The 23,997-nt window shown below is 42.4% G+C and overlaps 1 protein-coding gene and 1 long non-coding RNA gene across 2 annotated transcripts in view; one reads left to right on the top strand and one right to left on the bottom strand.

Annotated features, from left to right (window-relative positions):
* ZNF536 (zinc finger protein 536) overlaps positions 1–19,664 on the bottom strand; it is a 453,697-nt gene extending 434,033 nt beyond the window's left edge. Inside the window, exon 1 of the mRNA XM_079988707.1 lies at positions 19,572–19,664. The gene's annotated coding sequence lies outside the window, so the exon portion shown is untranslated. The remainder of the gene's footprint in view (positions 1–19,571) is intronic.
* On the top strand, positions 18,788–19,712 carry LOC307223143. The gene is made up of 2 exons (XR_013841986.1): positions 18,788–19,014; positions 19,617–19,712. It is a non-coding gene; the product is annotated as an uncharacterized lncRNA (long non-coding RNA).
* The last annotated feature ends 4,285 nt before the right edge of the window (positions 19,713–23,997 follow it).

Below are 23,997 nucleotides of genomic sequence, written 5' to 3'. Positions count from 1 at the left end.
CATAGAATGGGAATGTCAAACATCAGTTGGACTGAGCTTGTTTCCAAAGCCGTCTAATCTACTTTAGATAGTTGCAACAGCCATACAACAAAACAACTGTCAATGTCGTACTTCAAAGTGTATCCAGAATAAGGGAAATGGCTCCCAGATCTGTATATACGTGGTTGTTTAAACATTCATATGATAATTTAACCACACATTTGTCCTGATTTAGAAGCTGTTTGCATGGTGATTTACAGAGTGTATCCAACTTCTTTGTAATCTTAGCAAGAGTAATTTCACAGAAAATACGAAATGCATAAATGACTCTTGCGTTAAACACAGTAGTTTGCTACAGTTAAAAGTTTTCACTGACTGATTTAGCATTAAAGATCTTAGAATACATTGTTGTAGTTTAGACAGCATCTTAAGCAGAGGATTTCATTATAAGGCAAATGTTTTCTGCAAGTGTGAATACCTTGATTCAAACAATGACAGACTGGTCAAGCAAGCTCAAAGCTAAAAGATGGCATAGACCAACCACAGAATGTAGTTCTTCATATACCGAATAAAGTTTCCAACAAGTTGACCTCTAGGGAATTGTTTTTGAATGTACAGAAGTTGTTCAAAGGTCAAGGGTATTGTATACACTCTGTGGACTTTTCATGGATAACCCAAAGTATGAGGAAGGGAATCAGAAAGCATCATGGAAATAAACATAAAAGCATTTACACAGATGACACTACAACAAAGTTTGGGTCTCTTTCGTACATCATGTAAATGTAATTAGTGCACAACAGGAACAGCAGAACAGAGCCATTCTAAAGTCCAATGAGATCTGCTCAGAGATCGACCCTGGCTACCAATTTGCTACTGGGCCGTGTTCAAGGTGTTACTATTAATATATAAAGGCATTAACAGCTTTGGACCAGTTTATATGGGATTGTCTGTGCCCACTTGACTGCTTCAGTCTGTGGAAGTGGCACAATTACAGCTGACACATAATACTTGTTCTGCACTTGTAAGAAATTGGTACTTTTGTGCTGCAACAGCTATACTTTGGAACTCCCTGCCAATCGACATCAGGCAAGCACATTCATCGTTCCCCTCTCGGTGCCAGCTTAAAGCATCTCTGTTTAGGCAAGCCTATCCAGGCATGTAGAAACTGACATGTGTTTTAGCATCTTTTTAGCTTACTGTTGATTGTAAAGATCAGTTGAACATTTTAAAATACCTATTTTGAACTGTTTTGTTATTGATAATTTTAATTGTGTGTTTGATTTTGTAAACCACTTATTATTTTTTATCATTTATTAAATTTGTACACTGCCCTTCACTGAAAGATCATAGGGCAGTTTACAGCAAAAAAAAATACAAAATGAGAAACACAAAATACATAGCAAAAGAACAAAAACAAACCAATAATTCCCCCCACATGAGCACATTGAAAAGGCCATAGAATGTTAATCTGCCAAAGGCCTGATTATAGAGAAATGTTTTCATCCGGCACCTAAAGATATGTAATGAAGGCACCACGTGAGCCTCCCTAGAGAGAGCATTTCACAAACAGGGAGCCACTACAGAAAAGGCCTCTTCTCATGTTGCCACTCTCCAGATCTCTCATGGAGGGGGCACATGAAGAAGGGCCTTAGATGATGATGGCAGGATCTAGGTCAGTTCATATTGTGTGAGACAGTTCTTGATGATCCTGAGCTGTTTAAGGCTTCATAGGTCAAAACCAGAACTTTGAATTTGGCCCGAAATTTGCAGCCAGTGCAGTTGGGCCAGGATCAGTTAATATGCCCCTGTGAGCAACCTGGCCACTGAATTCTGCACCAGATGATGTTTCTGAACTACCTTCAGAGGCAGCCCCACATATAATGCATTGCAATAATCTAACCAAGAGCACAGATGACAGAAGCTAGGCTACTCCTGTCCAGATAGGGGTGCAGCTGGGCCAACAGCCAAAGCTAATGGAAGGCACTCCATACCACCAAGGCCACCTGAGCCTCAAGCGACAGCAACTGATCCAGATGTACCCCCAAGCTATGTACCCACACCCTCAGAGGTAGTGTAACCCCATCAAAAGCAGGCAAACTCCCATCTATCTGGTCTAGGGAACCACTCTCAATCAGTGCCTCAGTTTTTACTGGAGTAAGCTCCAGTTTGTTGGCTCTCATCCAGTCCATTACTGAGGCAAGACCATGGTCCAGCCCTTCCATTGCCACACCTGCAGATGTAAAGGAGAACTGACTGAGGTTTCACTACAATCAAGTGGTATATGAATTTTGTTTAATAAATAAAGGTAGGTTCTAGTCAGCTGCATGTACTTATATTGTCATGCTTGAAAGCCAGAGTCTAAATAGCAACTCAGATCTAGCTTTTTTTAATGTTAGCGGTAGCTTATTTCTGAATTAATCTTAACTTTCCCATGGTGTGTCATGTTCTCTGAATTACAGGATCCTACATAGGGACATGGGTGGCGCTGTGGGTTAAACCACAGAGCCTAGGACTTGCTGATAAATAGGTACCACTCCAGCGGGAAGGGAAACAGCGTTTCCGTGCGCTGCTCTGGTTCGCTAGAAGCTGCTTAGTCATGTTGGCCACATGACCCAGAAGCTGTACGCCGGCTCCCTTGGCCAATAAAGCGAGATGAGCACCGCAACCCCAGAGTCAGCCACGACTGGACCTAATGGTCAGGGGTCCCTTTACCTTTACCTTTTTTACATAGGTAAGATTTTCTTGCTAGGCAAACTATGCAAAAGCCAAACCAGCATTTGCAACTCTACTGCCACAATTACAAGTTCCCCAGCCTAAATACATACTTAAAATATAGTATGTCCTAGGCAGCACATACCCACAGCTAAGCATTTCCCAGGAGGTCATCATAGTCAAAGTTGCCTGCAATTTGCTTCCAGTTAATGCGAGTCTGCGGCTGCTTATGTGACCAGAACTATGTGTGAACTGGGCCCACAGAAGGACCTTTTATCTACACTGAGTCCTCACTTGCAGAAGAAAGACAAAATGTTAATGTACAAAAGAAACGGAGTTAAAGTCTGTGTTAGCTACATATGTTTATTTCAGCTGATGTCAACAAGTATTGTTAGATTTGGGATAGAAGCCCAGCATGAAGGCTGGCACAATCAAAATGATAAATTTCTGATTGCTTTACATGTATTTTGAATAAGATTCTAGAAATTATTATCATGGTTTCCTCTTTCATTTTACTTGTCATTAATAGAGACACTTGCTTTATGCTTCGAGACAAATGCATGCTTTCAGTATAAAATCAAGTTTATACCAAAGGGAATCAAAATCTAGACATGATAACTGGATGTTTATGATTTGTTTCATCAACAAAGAAATTTCACTCTCCCCCCACCCCCAGGTCTGTAGTATTATTACCAGGGCATGGCAGCTGCAAAGTGCAACTGACTTCATTTTGCATGCCCTATGAAATGCCAAACAAGTGAATAGACAACAAAATGGTGCTGAACAGGATTTTAATGCTTTCTTTCACTATAATACTGTCACTCATTCATAGCATTGACACTGCTGTGTTTCTTTAAGGGTAGTATGAAGCATCAACTTATTGATCTCAAGATAAAATATTTGCAAATGCATTTGAACTTGATGAGGTCCTAGTGAACATTCCACTACTAACCTAAAATACAGCAAACAAAAATAAACTTTCCCATATTATAGAGCCTGTCAGTACTGTCACTAAGCAATGGTAACCCCAAGGATGCATTCATGCAGAGATGCATTCACACTTGTAAGCGCAATATTTATATATTTTTTTTTACAATTGCAGTATTACTTCTTATTTTAAACTACCATGATCAAGGGAAATTATCAGCTTCACCACCACCGCTGCCACTGGGGTGAAGAAGAAGGTTTGTCTGCAAGAAGTCCACAGGCATTCATACAAGGTACCATGTGAGTAGGGACGCAGGTGGCGCTGTGGGTTAAAGCCTCAGCGCCTAGGGCTTGCCGATCGAAAGGTCGGCGGTTCGAATCCCTGCGGCGGGGTGCGCTCCCGCTGCTCGGTCCCAGCGCCTGCCAACCTAGCAGTTCGAAAGCACCTCCGGGTGCAAGTAGATAAATAGGGCCGCTTACCAGCGGGAAGGTAAACGGCGTTTCCGTGTGCGGCTCTGGCTCTGGCCAGAGCAGCGATGTCACGCTGGCCACGTGACCCGGAAGTGTCTCTGGACAGCGCTGGCCCCTGGCCTCTTAAGTGAGATGGGCGCACAACCCCAGAGTCTGTCAAGACTGGCCCGTACGGGCAGGGGTACCTTTACCTTTACCTTTTTACCATGTGAGTACAAATGGACACAAAATGGACTTCAAAGTGTGGCTTCAAGAAAGAGACTGGATGTTTTCATTTCCATTGGCAACTAACCAGAGTTACTAGTTTCTTCCAAACTTAGAACTGAGGTTAGCCCCTAAACCGAGCCACCTGCTTGGCAAGTCCCCTCACGCTGCGCTAAACCGGCACGGCATGGTGCGGGGACTCGCTTCCGCAATGCTGGAAATTGCATCTGCACAGACACCGGAAATCACATCTGTGCAGACACAGACGCCGGAAATCGTGCCTGCGTAAATGCAGGCGCCAGAAATCGCAGGCGCTCGTGCTCACACACACACGTGATCCGGCCCACAGAGGGATCTCTGCTGGAGTGAACCGGCCCAGGCGAGGAAAACCTTGCCGACCCCTGCTTTACAGAAATGAGCCATGGTTTGAAGTTGTCTTGTTTCATTAATCCATAGTTAAAACTAACCACAATTTGCCTGGTTTCAAACATGAGTAACCTATCTCCTCCTTACACTTTTGGTCTCTTCTTTGTGTCTGAAGGAATGGTGGGGAACACATAAGGCTCATTCACACAAGACCTTAAGGCTCAAGCCACAGGTTAGCATTAATTGTGAACCAGGCAGTGCTCAAAACTCCCATTATTCTAGGTGCATTTTGCGACAGGGAATTTCATTAGTGTAAGCAGTTTCTGAGCTCTGGGCGCAGTACTGCGCCTAAGATTTCAGATTAAAACTGCAGAGTGGAAGGAAAGGCAGACCTTTTTCTGCCTCCCCACTTCCAGCTACTCTCTGAAGACTGGAGAAGAGACCATTTTAAGAATATTTGGGGGGGCAGGGGAAGAATTAGACCATGTGGAAAATGAACGTAATATTTTAGCTGCAGTTCATTCATTTTCAGGTTTATACTGTATTCTTGTTATAAAAAAGCATGCCTAGATATTCCATTGTTGTGCCCATAACCTAGGTTTAAGCTGCCATTTAGCTCCTAGCTTTCATATCTCAGTTTCTAACACTGGAACCAGAGAAACTGGTTTCTGAGAAGAATACTCTTTCCCAGTCCCGGTTACACCAAGGACCGCTCCCTGAGAATGAAATGGAAGTGGATGAAGAGTCTCATCAGGTGTTGCCTAATTCCCATTAAACTCTTTCCCACATACCTCATGTTAACAGAACACACCAGTGTATTTAGCTACTGCCATGTTCCAACTTCAATGAGCCAGTAAAGTTGGGCAGAATTTTACCACAAGAAGACAATGCTAATTAAGACAATGCACTTCTTTCAATGAGGTTGTGCACCACTGCTCACATGACACCAGCTTTAGTAAACACCTGTGTACACCACAGATACAGCTGTCACTTCTCAGGTTCACCACTTGTGTGAATTGCACACTAATATGCATTTTACTAAGTGCAGACAAACTGAGAAGCTGTATATCACCACATGTTGCCAACACACATAGATACAGTAAAACAGAAGCAGGTGCACACACTATTAGTAGTAGTAAGCATTATTAATTGCACTTATTAATTGCTTTTTTAAAAAAAATGTCTCAAAGCAATTGACAACTATGTAAAATACAGCTAAATCGGTAAAAAAAACAGATAAGAGGAACAGAAGACAATAAACAAAATTCCTGAAGTATTCATCCAGTAATACTGTAAGAAAGACAAATCCTACCACCCTGCCCACTGGAAGATGAGCAACACAGCAGAGGCCAGAATCATACAAAGGTATGGTTCACTTCACCTTGTACTTAAGTAGGTAAGCATGTCATGTGTGAATATGTCCTTAAATTCCATTCTAAAAGAATTTCTTCTCATCTCAGGCTCAAAGCACATTCCACAAACCTCTTTTGATATGGAGAGGCGAGAGGCAAAAACATATGCTGTGTCTGTTTCAATGGATATTGGTTCACTCAGAAAACACATTCTTAGCTTCCTCAGAGCCACAGATTCAATTTTAATGGATTTTAGGTTAGGCGCAGTGGTGTTCAAACTTTTTTTCAAAGAGGGCCAGATTTAATGAAGTGAAGGGCCATGAGGGCCAACCAAAGTTGTTGAGCTCTTTTTAGGATTGAGGTTGTCAAGGTTTTTGGGGGACTTTACCCCAGGAAATAAATTGCCACAGGTGCCAGATTAAAGCAACCAGCAGACCTAGGCTAGGGGGATCTTACTTAGGTGAAAGGCTTGGTGGTGACCTTGAGAGCAATGGCTAGTCTACGCAAACAGCAGTGGACTAGATGAGCTACTTCTCTGACGGTATAATGCAAATTCAACTACAGTAGTACCTCGAGTTACATACGCTTCAGGTTACATACTCCGCTAACCCAGAAATATTACATCGGGTTAAGAACTTTGCTTCAGGATAAGAACAGAAATCGTGCTCCAGAGGCACAGCGGCAGCAGGAGGCCCCATTAGCTAAAGTGGTGCTTCAGGTTAAGAACAGTTTCAGGTTAAGAACGGACCTCCGGAATGAATTAAATACTTAACCCGAGGTACCACTGTACTAGTTAATATCCAACTAAGTCATACTCAGAGTAAGCCCATTGATTTCATTGGGTTCAATCAGACTAGAACTTATTTCACTATCTCCTTGCATCTCGAATCAGAAACTTTTCTGAACTTGACTACATATAGGTAAATCATACACATACTTATGATGACCTAGATATTTCAAAATTCTCTATATAGCAATATTTCTAGGAACAATGCTGTCAAGCATGATGTTTCATTAGCTACTAGACCTATTATGCTATTATTAAAGTTCCAGCAATATTTCAGTGTCATAACTCTGCTTGCTTCTAAAGGGAAACTTAACACCTATAACTTTCAGAACGCAAAAAGGTACCACAGTCCTACGGCATATTTATGATACAGAATGGATCCATTAAATTAGGGGTGTTTTGTTAGGTTTTAATTTTAAGAACTGCATTGCCAATTTAAAATTATCCAGTGGGCTTCACCCCTAAACACAGATCTGCATATTAGGGGTCCTTAGATAGATAGATGATAGATAGATAGATAGATAGATAGATAGATAGATAGATAGATAGATAGATAGATAGATAGATAGATAGCCTGGCTGACATGGATCACAGAGACTCGGCTGCTCTCTTTCAAAATGGGAACAAAACCAAGTAAGCTGCCAGATAGAAATGGAATCTCTCTCTTTATCCAAAAAAACACAAAGTAGCACAAAGTCCTGTCTCCCGCTCACCCCAACCTCCAGAAATGGCTGACATTTTCAAATCAGATGGAAACTGGTTTGAGAAGAAACACAGCAAGCACCAGTTTTTCTCAATAAACTACTGGATACAGGATGAATTGTGGTGAACATTAAGGGTACACAAACTTCAAATACCACTAGTGAGAGTGCACTGGAGCCACAGTACATGGCAATGTGTACACAGCCCTAATCTACAAAGCCTCATAACGCCACAACCCCCTCACATGTTCTTCTAACCTGGAGTCAACTGCACCTTGTGCTAATCAGATTCCTACATCTCCAGAACTTCAAACCTGGTTTCAAATTCCAGTTACAAGACCATTTCTGGTTAGTGCTAACCATGTTCACCTGTTCTAACCACAGCAGGCAGATTGGGAACAATATATTATTAAATGGACCCTAAAAGGGAAAAAGTTGCAACTTGTTCAGATTCTAAACCCAGACAACAGGTGTTTTTTTCAACTGTCTTAAAAAAAAAACTTTTGGTTTTAGCAGTGCACTGCCTAAAGCTGGATCCAAACAGACACTACCTCTGCCTCCAGTTTCATAAGTCTTGCCACTTCATTCAGACACCGGTTTCTGTCTTCATCTGTCCTCCCACTGCTACCACAGAGCCACCATAGGCAAGTTACTTCACCCTAATAAAATGCAAATGGGTCCTAGTATTTTGGTAAAGGAAATAAGTATCTCATTACAGTTTTTGCTTCCACCAGTATCTCAGAGAACAGAAATGTCTGAGATGGGGAGGAGGACACACACACACCCTGGCTGCCTCTTAAATGTATCCAAGATTTGGGTGAAAGGTTGCATAATGCTAAGAAATTTCCCCATAACAATGTATGTGAGGGGAAAAAGTTAAATTTCAAGGGAACGCAATGAAATCAACTACAGTAAGCTCTAAAGAAGAGGGGGGATTGCTTTAATTTTGCAACAGGTGAATCTACATTATTTTACTTATTTGAAACATTTATATACTGCTTCTCAGCTACAACCTGCCAAACTCATCATTTAGCAAGAAGTGCCTGTTTCCAGCTCTGACTAGTTTGCCAGTCACAGCCATTCCCCGAAACCTCGCATCTTGATTCCTGTAACGAGGAATCTGTAATGAGCTCTGTATTGAGGCTTCTGGAAATGGCAGCAGGTGCAGAATGGTGATCCTAGAGTGCTAGCAGGTGCTTATGCACTAAGCCATGTAACACCCATTCTGCACAACTTGTACTGGCTGACTTATAGGTTACCTGGCCCAATTCGAGGCCTATGTTTTTGATGGAGGTGCAGCAGCAGGGATCATTCTGCTTGTAACTTAAATGTTAATTCTGTTAAGATTCAAGTCAACTAGCCCAGAGCAATGGCAGCACCAGAAAAAAATTAATTGGTGGGGGCACCGTATGGGCAAAGTATATTGCTAGGTGGGCAAGATGTGTCCTACATATTAAGTTCTCTGAAATAATAACAACAACATATGTTAATTACTAACCTCCCGCAAGGGGGGGCAAGGGCAGAGCTCCATGTTTGTGGGGGGCTTGCCCACCATCCCATTTCTGGTGCCACCCAAGGTCAAGAGTGAAATGCTGCTTAGCAACCAAGCATGATCAGGCAGCTCATGCTCTGAATGGCTGTGTAGTTCTGAGGGAGTTTTTCCTCTGTGTGTTTGCCTGAATATTTCTCCTGCTATGTATAAAACTTGAAGTATAAAAGGGGGGAACCTCTCTGTCCATTGCTCCTCACAGTTTACACAGTGTTTTGTTCAGTTTTCTCAATAAAGTGTTATTAGGATTTCTCACTGGACTCAGGTACTTGTCAGAGTGCCTTTGCATATACAGTGGTACCTCGGGTTATAGACGCTTCAGGTTACAAACTCCGCTAACCCAGAAATATTACCTCAGGTTAAGAACTTTGCTTCAGGATGAGAACAGAAATCATGCAGTGGTGGTGCGGCAGCAGCGGAAGTCCCCATTAGCTTAAGTGGTGTCTCAGGTTAAGAACAGTTTCAGGTTAAGAACAGACCTCCAGAACGAATTAAGTTCTTAACCCGACGTACCACTGTACAGACTGGTCACGGCTCTGAGATTGGCAGCATGAGCCCTGCTTGCAGTTCTGAGGGGCAGCAACAGCATGTTTTGTGCTGATACAGGACAATACCTTACTTTGGGCTATAACTAGTACCTAAGGTCTTAATCAGTCTGATCTGATCCTATCCCTGTAACTGTTTTGTATTCAATTTTAGCATATTAGTATTGTATCAATATGGTATCAGCATTTGATTTATTTGCATTATATTATTAGATACTTTTTTGGAAACTGCCCTTTGATTACTATGTTATGAAGAACCATCTATATAGTTGAATAATAAATAAAAGGTTGTTAACAGGAACATAAGAGTGGTTTTCAACTAAGTTGAACTCAGATTAGACCTATTAAAATTGATAGAGATAACTTGGTCATATTCATTAATCTACTCTGGGTAAAACTTAAGCTGAATATCACCACAATAATATATTCTATTTTGTTGTATGAAATGAAGTCGCATAAATGCATGCACCCCTGTATTAGTGCAGAGAACTTCGGGAGGGGGAGCTGACTGTTAAACCTCTCTGAGAACTGTAGCTTTGTGAGGAGAACAGGGATTTTCTAACCAGTCAATCATGCTTAAGAAACTACACTTCCCAGGGTTCTTTGGGGAAACTGTTTAAAGTGGAAGAATAGTGCTTTAAATGTATAATGCAGATGGGGCCCTGGACAGGCTCAAGAATGTAACATCTTCTTTATTCCCAAGTCCTTGGCACTTCCATGAGTTTCCAGGGCTAGCTCATGGAGTGCATGGTTCCCATCTAGCCTTAGAAACCACCCCTTGGAGCTTGCAGGCACTTCTTGCAAATGTAGAGGACTCTCATGGAAAAAGGACGTTAAAAGCAACAGTTTAAAGCACTCACACACACAAACTCTGGTACTTCTCAATAATAACAAAAGCAGAAGCTCAACTTGACAGGCTGTTCCAATCAAATGGTTGTTTTAAAACAGTTGTTTCTGACACCGATGTTACGGCTTCATTGTGGATACCCCTGTATCACCATCCTTAATGCAATAAAGGTAAAGGTACCCCTGCCCATACGGGCCAGTCTTGACAGACTCTGGGGTTGTGCGCCCATCTCAATCAAGAGGCCAGGGGCCAGCGCTGTCCGGAGACACTTCCGGGTCACGTGGCCAGCGTGACATCGCTGCTCTGGCTTTAACCCACAGCGCCACCTGCGTCCCTTCCTTAATGCAATACCCCCCTCAAAAAAGGTAGAAGAAGCAAATTCCTGAGTGGCACTCAGCCTTTTCCATTTAGTTCCATCACACAGCTCCGAAGGAAATGTCAATGCAAGCCTATGGAGACCATAATACTGCTGTATATCAAAATGAAACCTAATCATTGCACATCCTTGCAGATTCATCAATATAAGAACTTTTAAAGAACAGGAAAAAGGCCAACCAGTCTCATATATCAGCCACGTTTAGCATAAAGTTGCCCACAGTTTTCATCATTTTCACTGATAAAATATTCACCAATTTGAGTTTCACCAATGCTGCCAGAGCTTTTATTCTGAGGCTTGCACAGACATCACCTTCCTGCGCTCCAGTTGTCCATCTTTGTACATCTGCACAGCTCTGAAGTCACAGAACAGCACCCATGCAGATGTTAAGCATTATTGGTGTTTGCCAATGCAGCCTTGATAGCCTTTTCTGCCATGAAGTCCTACCGCAATGGGTTACGATGAGAATTTTACAATGTTAGCCCTTTTTATGAAAGATAGAGAGAATCCCATGTTATTCTTCCCTTGGTTGCAAGGCTCTGACAAATGATCATGAATGCAACTTTGCACGGTGAAATACAAGGGGTCAGATTCTGAAACTGCTGGTGCTGCTTTTGCGTCATCTCCTTGATTTGTGTTTAAACCATAACAATATTGTGACAAAACTGTTTTTCTTTTATATGTTATAGTCTGACTTAACAAACCTGAAGCCTTCAAACACCAATTTGGTCCGGTATGCATTTAAAGATATAAATTGCAGCAAACATTAACACATCTAGGCTACAATCCTATTAACACTTAACTGGAAGTAATGCTCCATTGAGCACAGTGGAATTTACTTCTGAGTAAACATGCAGAGGACTGCACTTCACAAGCTCTATCCGATGGGATAGGGAGAGATAAGCACAGTTCACTAGAAGAACTGCAGTTATACTTCCAAGAATATTCATTGTGGTCCATCTGTTTAATTCTACATACTTTTAGATATTAGAATCACAGGATTGCAACTCATCTATTAGAAGTTTTCAGTTTAGTCACTCCCCTAGTGTAGAAAGGAAATGATGATAAAGTATTTCCTCACCTGAACCAAAAGACGTATTATCAAATTTCCCGTTGATCACTGGGAGAAACGAAAAAGATCATTCATATCCTGCGGTTAACTCTACCCATTCTTATCATTCTAGCAATGTTCTGCTGGGTTATTTTTCCCACGGAGACATGAGGAACTAGACAGATGACATCAATCCATTCCAAGATGACCATCAAACACCCGTCAGATCATAAATAGTCTCAAGCTCAAGGTCTGATTCTCAGTACTGCATTTTATTTTTTAGAAGTTCAATTTTTCATCCCCCTGACCAAAATCACTCAGTTCTGATATTGCAACTAGAGAACTGGAGCAACTCACAAGTTTAACTGACCCCCACTTTCTCCACCAAAGTTATGCACTTTTACATAAATGTCTTCCTTCAGCATATACCAGCCTTTCTTCTCCTTCTGCAAGTGTGTGTGTGTGTGTGTGTGTGTGTACATAAACACACACATATAAAGGGAATATTCTGGAAGAACGAACTCAGTATGTCAGATTTTTAAAAAAATATATTTACAAAAAAGGTATTGCAATGTTTCTCCTGCCCGCGCACCCACCTGTTTTTCTTTTCTTTTCCTTAATACCAAACATCATACAGAGGATCAAAAGTATGGCTTGAAGCAAAAACTGGACGATGTTAATTGATATTTTTTTAAAAACAAAATGTTCATAATATACCCTGCTTTTAGTCTCATATTAATCCTAAGCATATTTATTCAGAAACCAGAAAGAATTTATGTAACAGGTATTTCTTAGGTTTAGCAGGTAATGTGAAATCAGAGGTGCTTTTTTTAAAAAATGGAAAGCTCCTCATTCAACCTGGAAAAATTAATTTGCGCTTCCTTCTGGCTTTTTTTTTTCTTTTTAGAAAGTTCATATAAATTCAACTCAATGCTTTTCTATTAGAAGCACTCCAAAGACACCTGTGTGCAATCCACAGTGCACATTTTAAATGAAAGAACATTCTGAGAAGGGTGATGGGGAGTTGGGAAGAGGGCGGGGGAATGAGCTTCACTTGAGAAAAACTTGTGCTTGTTTAAGGAAAACTACAGCTCATATTAATGCACTGGTGGGTTTTTTAGGTCTGGTATAACGCAAATGCCCATGGTCACCTTAGGCTTCCATGGTATGTAAAGAAACAAATGTGTCAGCTTTCTTTCCTGAAGATCAGGCAATTTCTGATCCCAGAATTGCTACAAGATAAAGCAGTGAAACTGATGCTGCAACTTGTACATTTCTCACTATCCGCTGTTTTGAAGGAACAGGTTATGTTATGGCATCCAGCATGGATACAAATTCAGGAGCGTTTCATTAAATCTCTGGTGAACTCTAAACAAGTTGCTGCTTACTGAAGATCTGAAGTGTGGCTAAGAAGTTAAGCATCCTGAAAAACAATAACTTTTCCATCGTGATAATGGAAGTGCCTTTACAAATTTATTTAAAGTATTCTCTACAGACTTACTTATCTTTTTGCTAACTCTTTGGCAAAATGTTGCCTTTGAGTGGAAATAATTTGGGGGACACTAACGCAATTTTGGGTAAGTCCAGCGTAAGTGAGCATAATATGGACTGTTTCACATGCAAATCTGTTTAGTACGGCATAACACCAGCATCTAAATAGTAAATAAATAGCCTACTTAAATGATTGAACATAGCTGAAAACAATGAGGGTTTTATTGTTATACACTTTCTGTTCTGATGAACCGAAAGTAACACCTGAAAAAAGAGCATGTATTCATAAATATTCCATGTTGCCGGGGAAATGCCAACAGAAACTGGATTATAAATTGCAACTGATTTTCTTTGAAACATTAAGGTATTACGGACAAACCAACTTTAAAGGGAGGTGTCAAATTAAAATAGATATGCATTTCCAATTAAGCTGAGGCATTTCACTTATGAATGCTGCATTTAAGGGGGCAAAATATTACAGAGGATGCATTGTAAAGTGATTAAAGAAAGCACAAAAAAGAGCATAAAGAGAAAACAAACACTTGGGATGTGTGTTTCTCTGAAGCTGTTCGTCTTGTAATAAATCAAACCCCATATTAATCTAGCCATGCTGAAAATAGAGATTATGCAGCTAATGATATTAGGGCCCAAACTGGCTGCTACACTAGGTACCCTTAAAGCAACTTGACGCTAACGTGAACTTGGGATGCTGAAAGGACCTACAAGTCCTCCTCCTGTTTGTTTAATTTAGGGAGAGATATTTTGTTAAAAGCAATGAGAAGGCTCAGCCAACAAAAGTGCTGTTGCATTTGCAAGTCTTAAAGCTGGAGAGCTCTCCCTTCATAGGGGAGAGAAGAAGTTAATTCATACATAGGGCACATAAGGCTTGCAATTGTCAAAGTGCAGACATGTCAATGCTATCATTATCAGGCAGATCGGCCAAGCGTTTAATGGTAGAATCTGGAGACATTCACTCTCCACTATCAGAATGACATCATAACTAAAACAGCCTTCACCATGGAGGGGCACACACCACACCACAGCAGTTGCCCACTTTTACACTTTTGATCCTCTGGTTCAATTTTGCCACATCCCTCCTTTCCTTTTGGGAGGCATTTGAAGGCTCTTAAAAATCCTGGTTAAAAACCCTCTTAAAAAACCCTGGTGAGTCTTTTTTAAAAAAGGAACTCACACAAATAAATAACATTTTCAAAACAATACTTAAAAAACAGCCCCATTTGGAGAAATGGATCAGATTTAATATCAGCCACTTTGTTAGGAATAGCTGTCAGCTATCCTCAAATGTACATCAAGATTTCAGACATTTCTCATTACTCCAGTGATCTTTACTACTGTAAGAGGATGAGGTGAAAGGCATACAATTAGAAATCAGCCTTCTACATTTTTTATTACGTGCTATATAGCTCAGTTTCTCCTCTGGTTTTACACAGGTAGATATAAAATAATAGAGATGACCACATAACTTTACAGACATGTAAACACAGAGACCTTTGAGTAACTAAGCTCTTTATGAACTATTCAATGACAAGGACTCAAAGCAACACGCTTCAGCCTCTGACAACAGCAGCAAGTATACGGAGCACCAATTCCCCCCAAATTACAAACGTTTTAAGCATTTTATTCCCTACACATGCAAATACACAAACACCCCAAGAGCATCACAGCAGGTATTCATAGGCATTGTAAGGAAAACCTCACCTTGTATAATAAGTGATAGGAAGTGGGAAAGTTAGGAAGGCAAAATAAATCATAATCATAGTCATAATAAATTAAAACTCCCAAGGCTACATGAAAAAAAAAAACCCTGCTATTGAGAAGCACCCAAAGAGACCACATAGTGAATTGCAGACCCATCCCAAAGCCCTTTGGCTTTTATTTACACAACCTATTGATGCACTTTCGCAGGTCACTTACTTTTCAGTTATGTTTGAACCCTGAATAATCATGAAGATCGAAGCAGCTGGGTTTGGGGGACTTGTAGAGGTTTTGGTTTGGTTTGCAAATAAGTTTCTTTCAATGGAAAAAAAAATCCAAATTATGCAAATCTGCTCCCCCGATAGGTAGTGAATATTCAATCAGATGGTGATATTGTAAATACTTCTATCCAACACACCCTTCACAGGGCAGATTTATGAAGCAACTTCACCAGCAACGCTCTGGTCCTTGTTGAAGCATCTCGAAGTTAATTAAAGCTGCAAATGTCCACCACCATCACCACCCCCCTCTCATTCAGGTTTACTATTTCAACATCAAACCAGCCAGGAGATGGTGGGGAGGGCTCCCCCTTCTTTTTATACACTTAAAGCTCCTTCTTCCAAAGTCAGTGAACAATGAACAAAGATTTGAGTGATCGAACGGCACAGAGGGAAAAGGTGGGGGGGAATATTTTCCACACAAATAATCAAATCCAGTGGAAACGGTTAAAAATATAGTTGCTAATATTAAACTATGAAAGAAAACATCATTCTCCAAGGCTCGATGTGCAAAGGCGTTCGGCCAACCCCTTACAGAAGAATTTCTTAAAAGAAAAGGGAAAAAGAAAGAGCTAAATGCAGCCAGCCTTCCTTATTCTCAGTCCTGAATGAGCCCAAACAAGGCTCCTAAACTTAATTATGACACTTAAAATAAGCTCCCCCCATCACACACACACACACACACACAAGCAAGGAAGGCACCACCAGTGCTATCTGTGGCAAGCAAAGCAGATCAGCTCAGCAAAGACGGCCCCTGTTGGAATTATTTTAAACTGCACAGAGAGGAGAGAGAGGAGGGAAAACAGAGAGAGAGAGAGAGAGAGAGAGAGAGAGAGAGAAATCTTTAAAAGTAGATCCCATGTCCGCCTGTCTCGAGCAGTGGGAGAAAGACACATGCCTGTTTCTCCAGCGGTTCTTTTTCGCTCCCACTTCCCAGGACCGACTCCTTCCTCCGGCAGCCTCTTATCTCCTTCCCCGTTTCCTCATTGTTTGCATTTTGACGAGCAAAAGCAGAGGCAGGCAAACTTAGCGTTGCAAGGGCTCCTCTCCCCCCCCACCCCAGCTCTCATGTTCTGCTAAAGTGAAAATGAAGGGCTCTGACAACTCACGTCTCCGCCTAGACACTATTATAGACATAACAATATCCGCTCAACAAAAAACCCTCCGACAATAGCACCCATTGCACCTCCAGAGAGCCTCCAGTCCGACCATTCGCCCTCTCTCTCTCTCTTCCCCCTGTTTTGTCGTTGTTTTGCAAATTTCTATTCTCTCCTCCCCAGACACTTGGAATTTCGAGTTACCTACCAAATGATTACGCATAAAATACCAGCATGGTGGTGACATTAGCCAGGCCCCAACCAAACAACACCCCCCCAAAAAAAAAAATTATATATATGCATATTTAACTCGTTGATTTAGAGCCTTTGGTAATCTGCGAGGTGTTTGTTTTAAAAACAAAACAAAAAAAATCTAATTAAATGCCCATTGTTTTACACAGAGAGAAACAGAGAGTATTGGTTTGCTTTTTAAAGTTTCCCAATTATAGGCTTCTTTCCTTTTCCCCCTCCACTTGCTCCTTATCTCTTTATTATTAAATAATGGCCCCATTGCAACAGATGAGCACCTCAAGAGCTGGGATTTTTTCCCTACTGTGGCATCAAAGCCTTCTCTTTATTTACATATTTTCTTAAACAACTTTTTAGTGCTGAAAAACATAAGTTGCTTTTTTAAAAAAAGAAGTCTATGGTTGTATTTCCCTCCACAAAATAAAATTGATGCAGAGACGAGGAGAAGGCAGCCAACCCCCACCCCCACCCCGGAAAGAAGACCAGGGGCAGCCACTTCAACAACCTCGCTCCCAAGTCTTCCTACATATATTTAAAAGACCCTCTTCCACCCACCCTGCAAAGCGGCAAGTCCGAGGTGCTGCTTTCCGTACCACCCGCTTGCAGGAATCGCCCCCACCTCTCCCTCTCTACACGTTAAGTTTCCCTTTTAACCTGTTACTTGAGGTCGTGTCTCCCAAATGCCCTGGATTCCTGTCTGGCAGGTGCTTGCTGCCTGCTTCCGGTGGGAAGAGGGTGGAGGGGCAGATCTCATGCCTGCTCCTTCTTCCAATTCTCTACTGCCCACCACCCCACTCGCAAAGCAATCCCTTGCCTACTCCCCAGCCCCCCCAAAAAAGAAGCATTTTGAACTGCTCCGAAAGACAAGTGCAAAGCCCACCCCCCACCGCAACCTCAAAGCCCAGGCGCGCTTCTCGCTAAGCAGAGGTCGAGCAGACCCGGGCACAAAATGGCAGGACTCGCTGCGAAGGCAGCAGCGCGGCAGAAGTTTTGGCACGCGCGGGGCACGGCGAAGAAGCGAAACTTTTGGTCGCCATTGATTCCGGGGCTGGGGAAAGAGGTGCTACAAGGTTTGGAGGGGTGGTTTGTTGTTGTTGGGGGTTTTTTGCGCGGGGGAGGGGGGTCGCCTTGTTCTTTTTTTTACATCTCTCGGTTTGCCCCTGAAGAAGCCCAAAGAAAAGGGAGGATGCAACCCGCGCACGTGGGAAAGGAGGCACTTTTGCAGAAGTTTGCATTGCACCAATTCCTTTTTTAAAAAAAGAAAGAAAGGAAAAAAACCTAATGAAAAGTTTCTGGGCAACTTGAGAGGGAGGGGGGTCTTAAATCCTCCATCTATGTTTATTTTTTAAAAAATCCGGGGGAAGTTTTTGCTTTTCTCCATGTCCCCGGCACATAAACACACACGCGCGCACCCCGCGAAAGTAACGGATTTAAAGAGAGACCCAGCCAGAGCCGCGCCGGCTCTCCAGCCTCGCTCGCTCGCTCGATCTCTCCTCCAGGCTAAGTTCTACAGCGCCATGCAATGGCTCCTTTGCTCCTTTCATTCTTCTCTCCCCTGACAGCCTTTGCTCGCAAACGTCACTGCTATGGATATTTAATTATACTGTATTTTTTAATCACGCAGGCCCTGTTGCGATGATGCAAAGGGGGGGGGGTGGAGAGAGAGAGAGAGAGAGAGAGAGAGAGAGAGAAAGGACTCCAAACTGACTTTGGCAACGTCTGGGGGGCACCCTGCTTTTTAGAAAGATAGATATTTTTAAAACTCCGGTCCTCCCCCCCCCCAAATTCTCTTATCTCTTTATCTTTTTTCCCCCTCTTCCAAAAAAATAAAAAGAGGAGCAAATAAACAACCCAGCAGGGGCGTCCCTTTTGTCTCTCCTTACCTTCCCAATTTTTTTTTTGTTTTGTTTTACGGTACGAGAAACTCCCCTGCACGTAAGCGGAGCGTTGCAAAAAGATTGTGTTCAATGAATAATGAAGCATATCCCCCACATGATTGACTTGATCATTTGCTCGGGCTGAGAAACGCGGGGTGGGTGGCTGGGGGGGGCGTGTGGAGAGAGAGAGAGAAAGTGACCAAGGAGAGGAACTCCGATCGGCCAGGCTGACTCCCCCGAAATCTTGGCCAGCCATCCCAAGGACGGGGAGGTGGGGGCGGGAAGGTGGTGTTATTTTCATCTGTCGCTTTTTGGGGGGGGTTTCATGAGGACCCCCCTTTTTCTCTTCTTCCTTGATAGCGATCAGGCAACATCGCAAGACATCCCCGGCTCGCTCTCTCTCTCTCTCCTCTGCTTTGGATTCCCCCTCCCCGATCTGGTAGGTGAAAAGCATTGTAGCATTCAAAAGGCACCACTCCATTGTCGCCTTGGCATAATTCACAGCAACTAGATAGGTCTTGCGGCATTTAGCTTTGATGAGCCAAATGCTCAACCCCTTGATATAATAATCTACAAAAGAATGGGGGCTGGGATCGTCCATTTTCCTCCCCCCTCGCTCGTTCGCTCGCTCCTTTTTCTGCCTAAGCAACTAAAAAAAGGGGGGGAGCATTTAACACCGAGCAGTTTGGGGCATGACCTTGAGCCCGTGTAAACACACTTATTAAAAAACCGAGCCGTTTCTCTAAGATCCCCCCCCACACACACATCGCCGGCACTCCAGCCTCCCACCCACCCGTCGCCGCTGCTGCTGCTGTTAAGGATCCAGCCTCGATCAACCCTCTCCCCTCCCTCGCCTGTCATTTTCCCTAAACAAATCCGAAGATCTTTCCCCATTTAGGGGAGGAAAGGAAAAAAAAAAGGCAGAGCGGAGAGGGGGGGCTCGAGCAAGCGAGGAGGTGGAGAGGGGGGGTTGAGTATTTAAGCATCGCTTCTTACCTGCTCTGGAAACTATTTCAAGTCTGCTTCTTTGGAAAACTCCAGGGGGAAGCTCAGCGGCCGGCTGGATCGCGCAGCATCCGTCCAAGACGCTCCGGCGCTTAAGAGAAGTAATCAACGATAAAGTGACGTTGATCTGCACTGTAACCTTGTGGCGTATTTAATGTAAATAAGCAGTTATGTTGCCAATCGCACGCATGCAAACAGAGAAAGGTCCTCAGCGTTGCATTTTGATGCTTTCCATTAAGGCTGACTTTATTTACATACACTATTTAGGGGAAAGAGAGGGGGGGAGAAGAGGAGAGAGGGAGAGGGAGAGGAGATCATGATGGTACGAAGACAATACTAGTGCCAAATGATTATGAAAATATGATTTTAATTAATCACGTAGTAGGCAAGGAAATTAGCATACGGTAATTAAACTTCCAGGGGAAAAAAAGGGAACGAAAGAAAGAAAGAGGGAGGGGGGAAAACACGCCATGAAGGTTCTTTTTGCCTTATGGGTCTGGAATAATCGGGGGGGGGTATATATAGATATAGATTTAAAATATGAGATTCCCACTCCCCCACTCCTCCTCCTGCGCTCCAATGCTTATATTATAAAGCAGATAACTTTAAAGGAAAAGAAAAGCCAGCAACTTTAGCAAGGTTGATCTGCTGAGGAAGGTCTGGGAAATAATCTGTAGCCCAGCAGAAGGTGAGAAACGGGGAGTAGGGGGTATGTGTGGCTACTGAAGTAAAAGAAGAGAGGGAAGCGGGGCAGAAGGGGGGTCAAAATGGAGTGGGGGGGAAGAGAAAGCTGAATAATGCAATTATGGATTCTGTGTCCCATAGTTGACAAAAGCATGGTGCCTCAATAGACTCTTTGTGATGGGATTATATAATGATTGTGGGGTAATTATGGGGAAAAAAGAGATTTAGTCATAATAAAAAAGTATCAAAATACATCAGCTTCTTTTAAAAGGAAAAAGCTAGCTCACGACATTAGGGGCATGTTAATAGGAAGGGGGGCGGTGGGAGAGAGAGGGAGAGAGAGAAAGGCAAGATCCGAACGAGCTGACAAATAAAGAGAAGACTGTGATGCGCATGATTAAGAAGAGATGGAGACAGATTGATTATTCAAAATGCCGAGCCACAGGGACACTTAAAACATTGATTCAGGTAACACTAGTTTCATCTCAACTGAAATGAGTTCCCTGAAGATGACTGGCATACATTTTAAATCAGTTTATGCCGTTAAAAAAAAGAGAGAAAGAGAGAAAGAAAGAAAGCAGAAACAACATCACAAGCAGAAATCTTCTAACATAAACGTAGAAGTCCATGCAAGTGGAGGTGGGGGTTAGATTTCTGGCAATTCCCCGAAAGAATAATAAAAGTATGTGAGTGGGAAGGGTGGTGTGTTTAATTACTCTCTTCCTTAAATGTTCCCATTATTCCTTTCCATCCGATTTGAGAGGGATGCTTACTCGTTTTTCACATTATATGAGGCTCCACCCCCCCATCCCTCATACAAATGGGATGACTTTTTAATCAGCTGCCCCCAAAAAAGAGATTTCCAAAAGGATTTTTTTTTAAGGAAGTTTCTCTTTCCCCACCCCTCCTGACTTTTTTGTTTTTTGCTTTTGTTTTGAAGAAGTTTAAGAGCACTTCTTTAAGACTGGTCCTAGAAATGTGGGGAAGAAGAGACCAGTTTTCATGTCCCGTCTTCCAAAGTTTTGAAATTCAATCCGCACTTCACCATTTAACGTGTCTGGAAATTCTCTTTGAGCAAATTCCAAAATACACTTCCCCACCCCCACCCCCCGCAATAGAAATTAGCATAGCAATCACATCAATAATATCACTACCGCTATGGGAATGATAACTGGAGCAGTGGGGGTGTTCTTTATTCCAATTCTTTGTGGATCAACAGATTATATTCTCTCGCCTTTTGAATTTGTTATTGTAAAGTCAAGTGATTCTTTATAAGTGACAGCCATGGCAAAGAGATGAGGATGGGAAAGCAGGTCGAGAGGAAGTCGCCATATGGACTTTTAAAAAGGCACTTTTTGAACAAGATAATGGGGGAATGGTTGTTGCCTTTTAACCCTTCATTGTCTAATTCATGGCCTCAGAAAACATACACACACACAACTTCCACACTGGCTTACTCCTGGCTGGTTTCTGGGATTGTGATTAGCAACTTTATAAGAAGCAAAACACCACCACAACAACAACCCCAAAACCCTAAGACTTACGGTAAGTCTGACAGTTTCTGAGTTAGATAAGTGGTCTTATGTAGCCTACCATGCTGCTTTCAGCTCTGGCCAGGACTGAATAGTTTTCTCAGTGTGAGGTGGGCCTCCATAGGGTGATGCAGGCAGTTGCCATGGAAGATACGCTATTCCCTAATGAGCTGCCACTCTGCATCTCCAATGCATTTCCCAGTTTCATATGGCTAACTGTTGAGTTGATTGCTTGTGTTAGAGGTCAGCAGGGTGACTTATTTTTCTCTCTCTTCTAAACCCATTTGCTGGAGAGATTAGTTGTGGGTACATCAACGCCAATGAAGTCCCTTGTTCATGGCAAGGAGTGACTGATGCTCCTCTTCAGTCTAAGGCGGTGTGCACATTAGTGGCTTAAAAAGCAGAAACACCATCCCACCCTCACCCACGTTTCAAGTTGTTGTTTTACACCGTTGCTCGCACCAGAAGGGTGGAGAGGGTTTCTTCACCTGAAGCCGATTATCTGTGTTGTCTCCCTGCAATTGCAAACACACTCTCTGAACTCTTATTCAATGAAGCTGCCACCTGCGCATGTGCAACAGTGGTCCAAACAGTACACACCTCAGCTGAACTGCGGCTTTCATTTTCAAATTGGATGGAAGATGGTTTGAGGGGAAACACCTCAAAAAGGATTATTTCTCTATAAGCTACAGGATACAGATAAATTGTGACTAATACTGTGCATTCTTGGCTTCAAATATCAACAGTAGGAGCATGCTGTAGCAAGAGCAAATGGTAATGTGTACATAATCTTAACCCATCTTACACTTGAAAAAGCTTTAACAGGGTTGTTTTCCTGACTTGGTGAAGTCCACTGTGAGGAAGCCTGAGAAGACACACTATTAAGAAAGACTATAGTAGTGCAGAAAGTGAGGCCCTGAAGTTGCTTACTAAATAAATAAGCATTTACAAAATCTATGTCCTGACCATCTTAGCTGGTGACTTTCAGTAATCCTACTTCCATTTCATATCTCTCTCTCTCTCTCTCTCTCTCTCTCACTCACACACACACACACACACACAAACACACACACTTTTTGTATTATTTCAAAGGGTTACAAAGATCAATAGTATCTGGAGAAGGGAGGGGGTGATATGCCAAACGTTTGGCAGCTCATTAACTCCGAAGAGTCAAATACTAGATAGAAAACTCTACAAAATCAGTATTTATTCAAATCCATTATTATTATTATTATTATTATTATTATTATTATTACCCTGTATATTCAAAGGACATACAGATATTATGTGGCAGGCATATCAATACTAATACAATTAAAACAGTTGAAAACTACCTCATTAAAATAGTTTAAACAGCTTTTTAAAAAAGTTTAAAACTCCTAAAAGCAAACACCTGCTCTGAAACTATGCAGGATTTTCCTGGTTTAGGGATTTCCCTATTAGAAGAAACAAAAAGATGGGACTTGAAGGACCACATGTCTACAGGTGGGCCAGGTCATGCTATACCACTCAAGCAGGAACACAAGGCTCCTCCTCTAGTGATTGCCCTGGTCTGGAATAACTGTCAGTTCTGGTTTGGAATTTCAAAGGGAACCATCACTGTCCAGAAGTCAGCCTTTGAGGGGAGACACTGGTGTGTATACCTGCTCCCACAACTTCTCTCTCTCTCCGGGCATAACAATGTGTGACTGGCAACATTTTTTTTTTTTTAAAGTATTAGATTTTCTACAGAAAGGGTACATCTGGATTAAATGAGGAAAAAATATAACCTGGCATTTTGACATCATGTGGCCCTTGCAAAGAACTTACAAGAAGCATTGATCACACAAATAGGTACGGTAAAGATAAAGGTAAAGGACCCCTGGACGGTTAAGTCCAGTCAAAGGCGACTATGGGATTGCGGCACTCATCTCACTTTCAGACCAAGGGAGCCGGCGTTAGTCCACAGACAGTTTTCCGGGTCATGTGGCCAGCAGGACTAAACAGCTATTGGTGCACAGAGGACCATGACGAGTGCCAGAGCACACGGAAACACCGTTACCTTCCTGCTGCAGCGGTACCTATTTATCTACTTGCACTGGCGTGCTTTAGAACTGCTAGGTTGGTAGGAGCTGGGACAGAGCAACAGGAGCTCACCCTGTTGCAGGGATTCAAATCACTGACCTTCCAATCAGCAAGCCCAAGAGGTTCAGTGGTTTAGA

The sequence above is a fragment of the Podarcis cretensis genome, assembly GCF_951804945.1.
Source record: "Podarcis cretensis genome assembly, chromosome: 8".
In the NCBI taxonomy this organism is placed as follows: domain Eukaryota; kingdom Metazoa; phylum Chordata; class Lepidosauria; order Squamata; family Lacertidae; genus Podarcis; species Podarcis cretensis.
The sequence above is the reverse complement of the archived record's forward strand: the minus strand, read 5'-3'. Positions and strand labels throughout refer to the sequence as shown.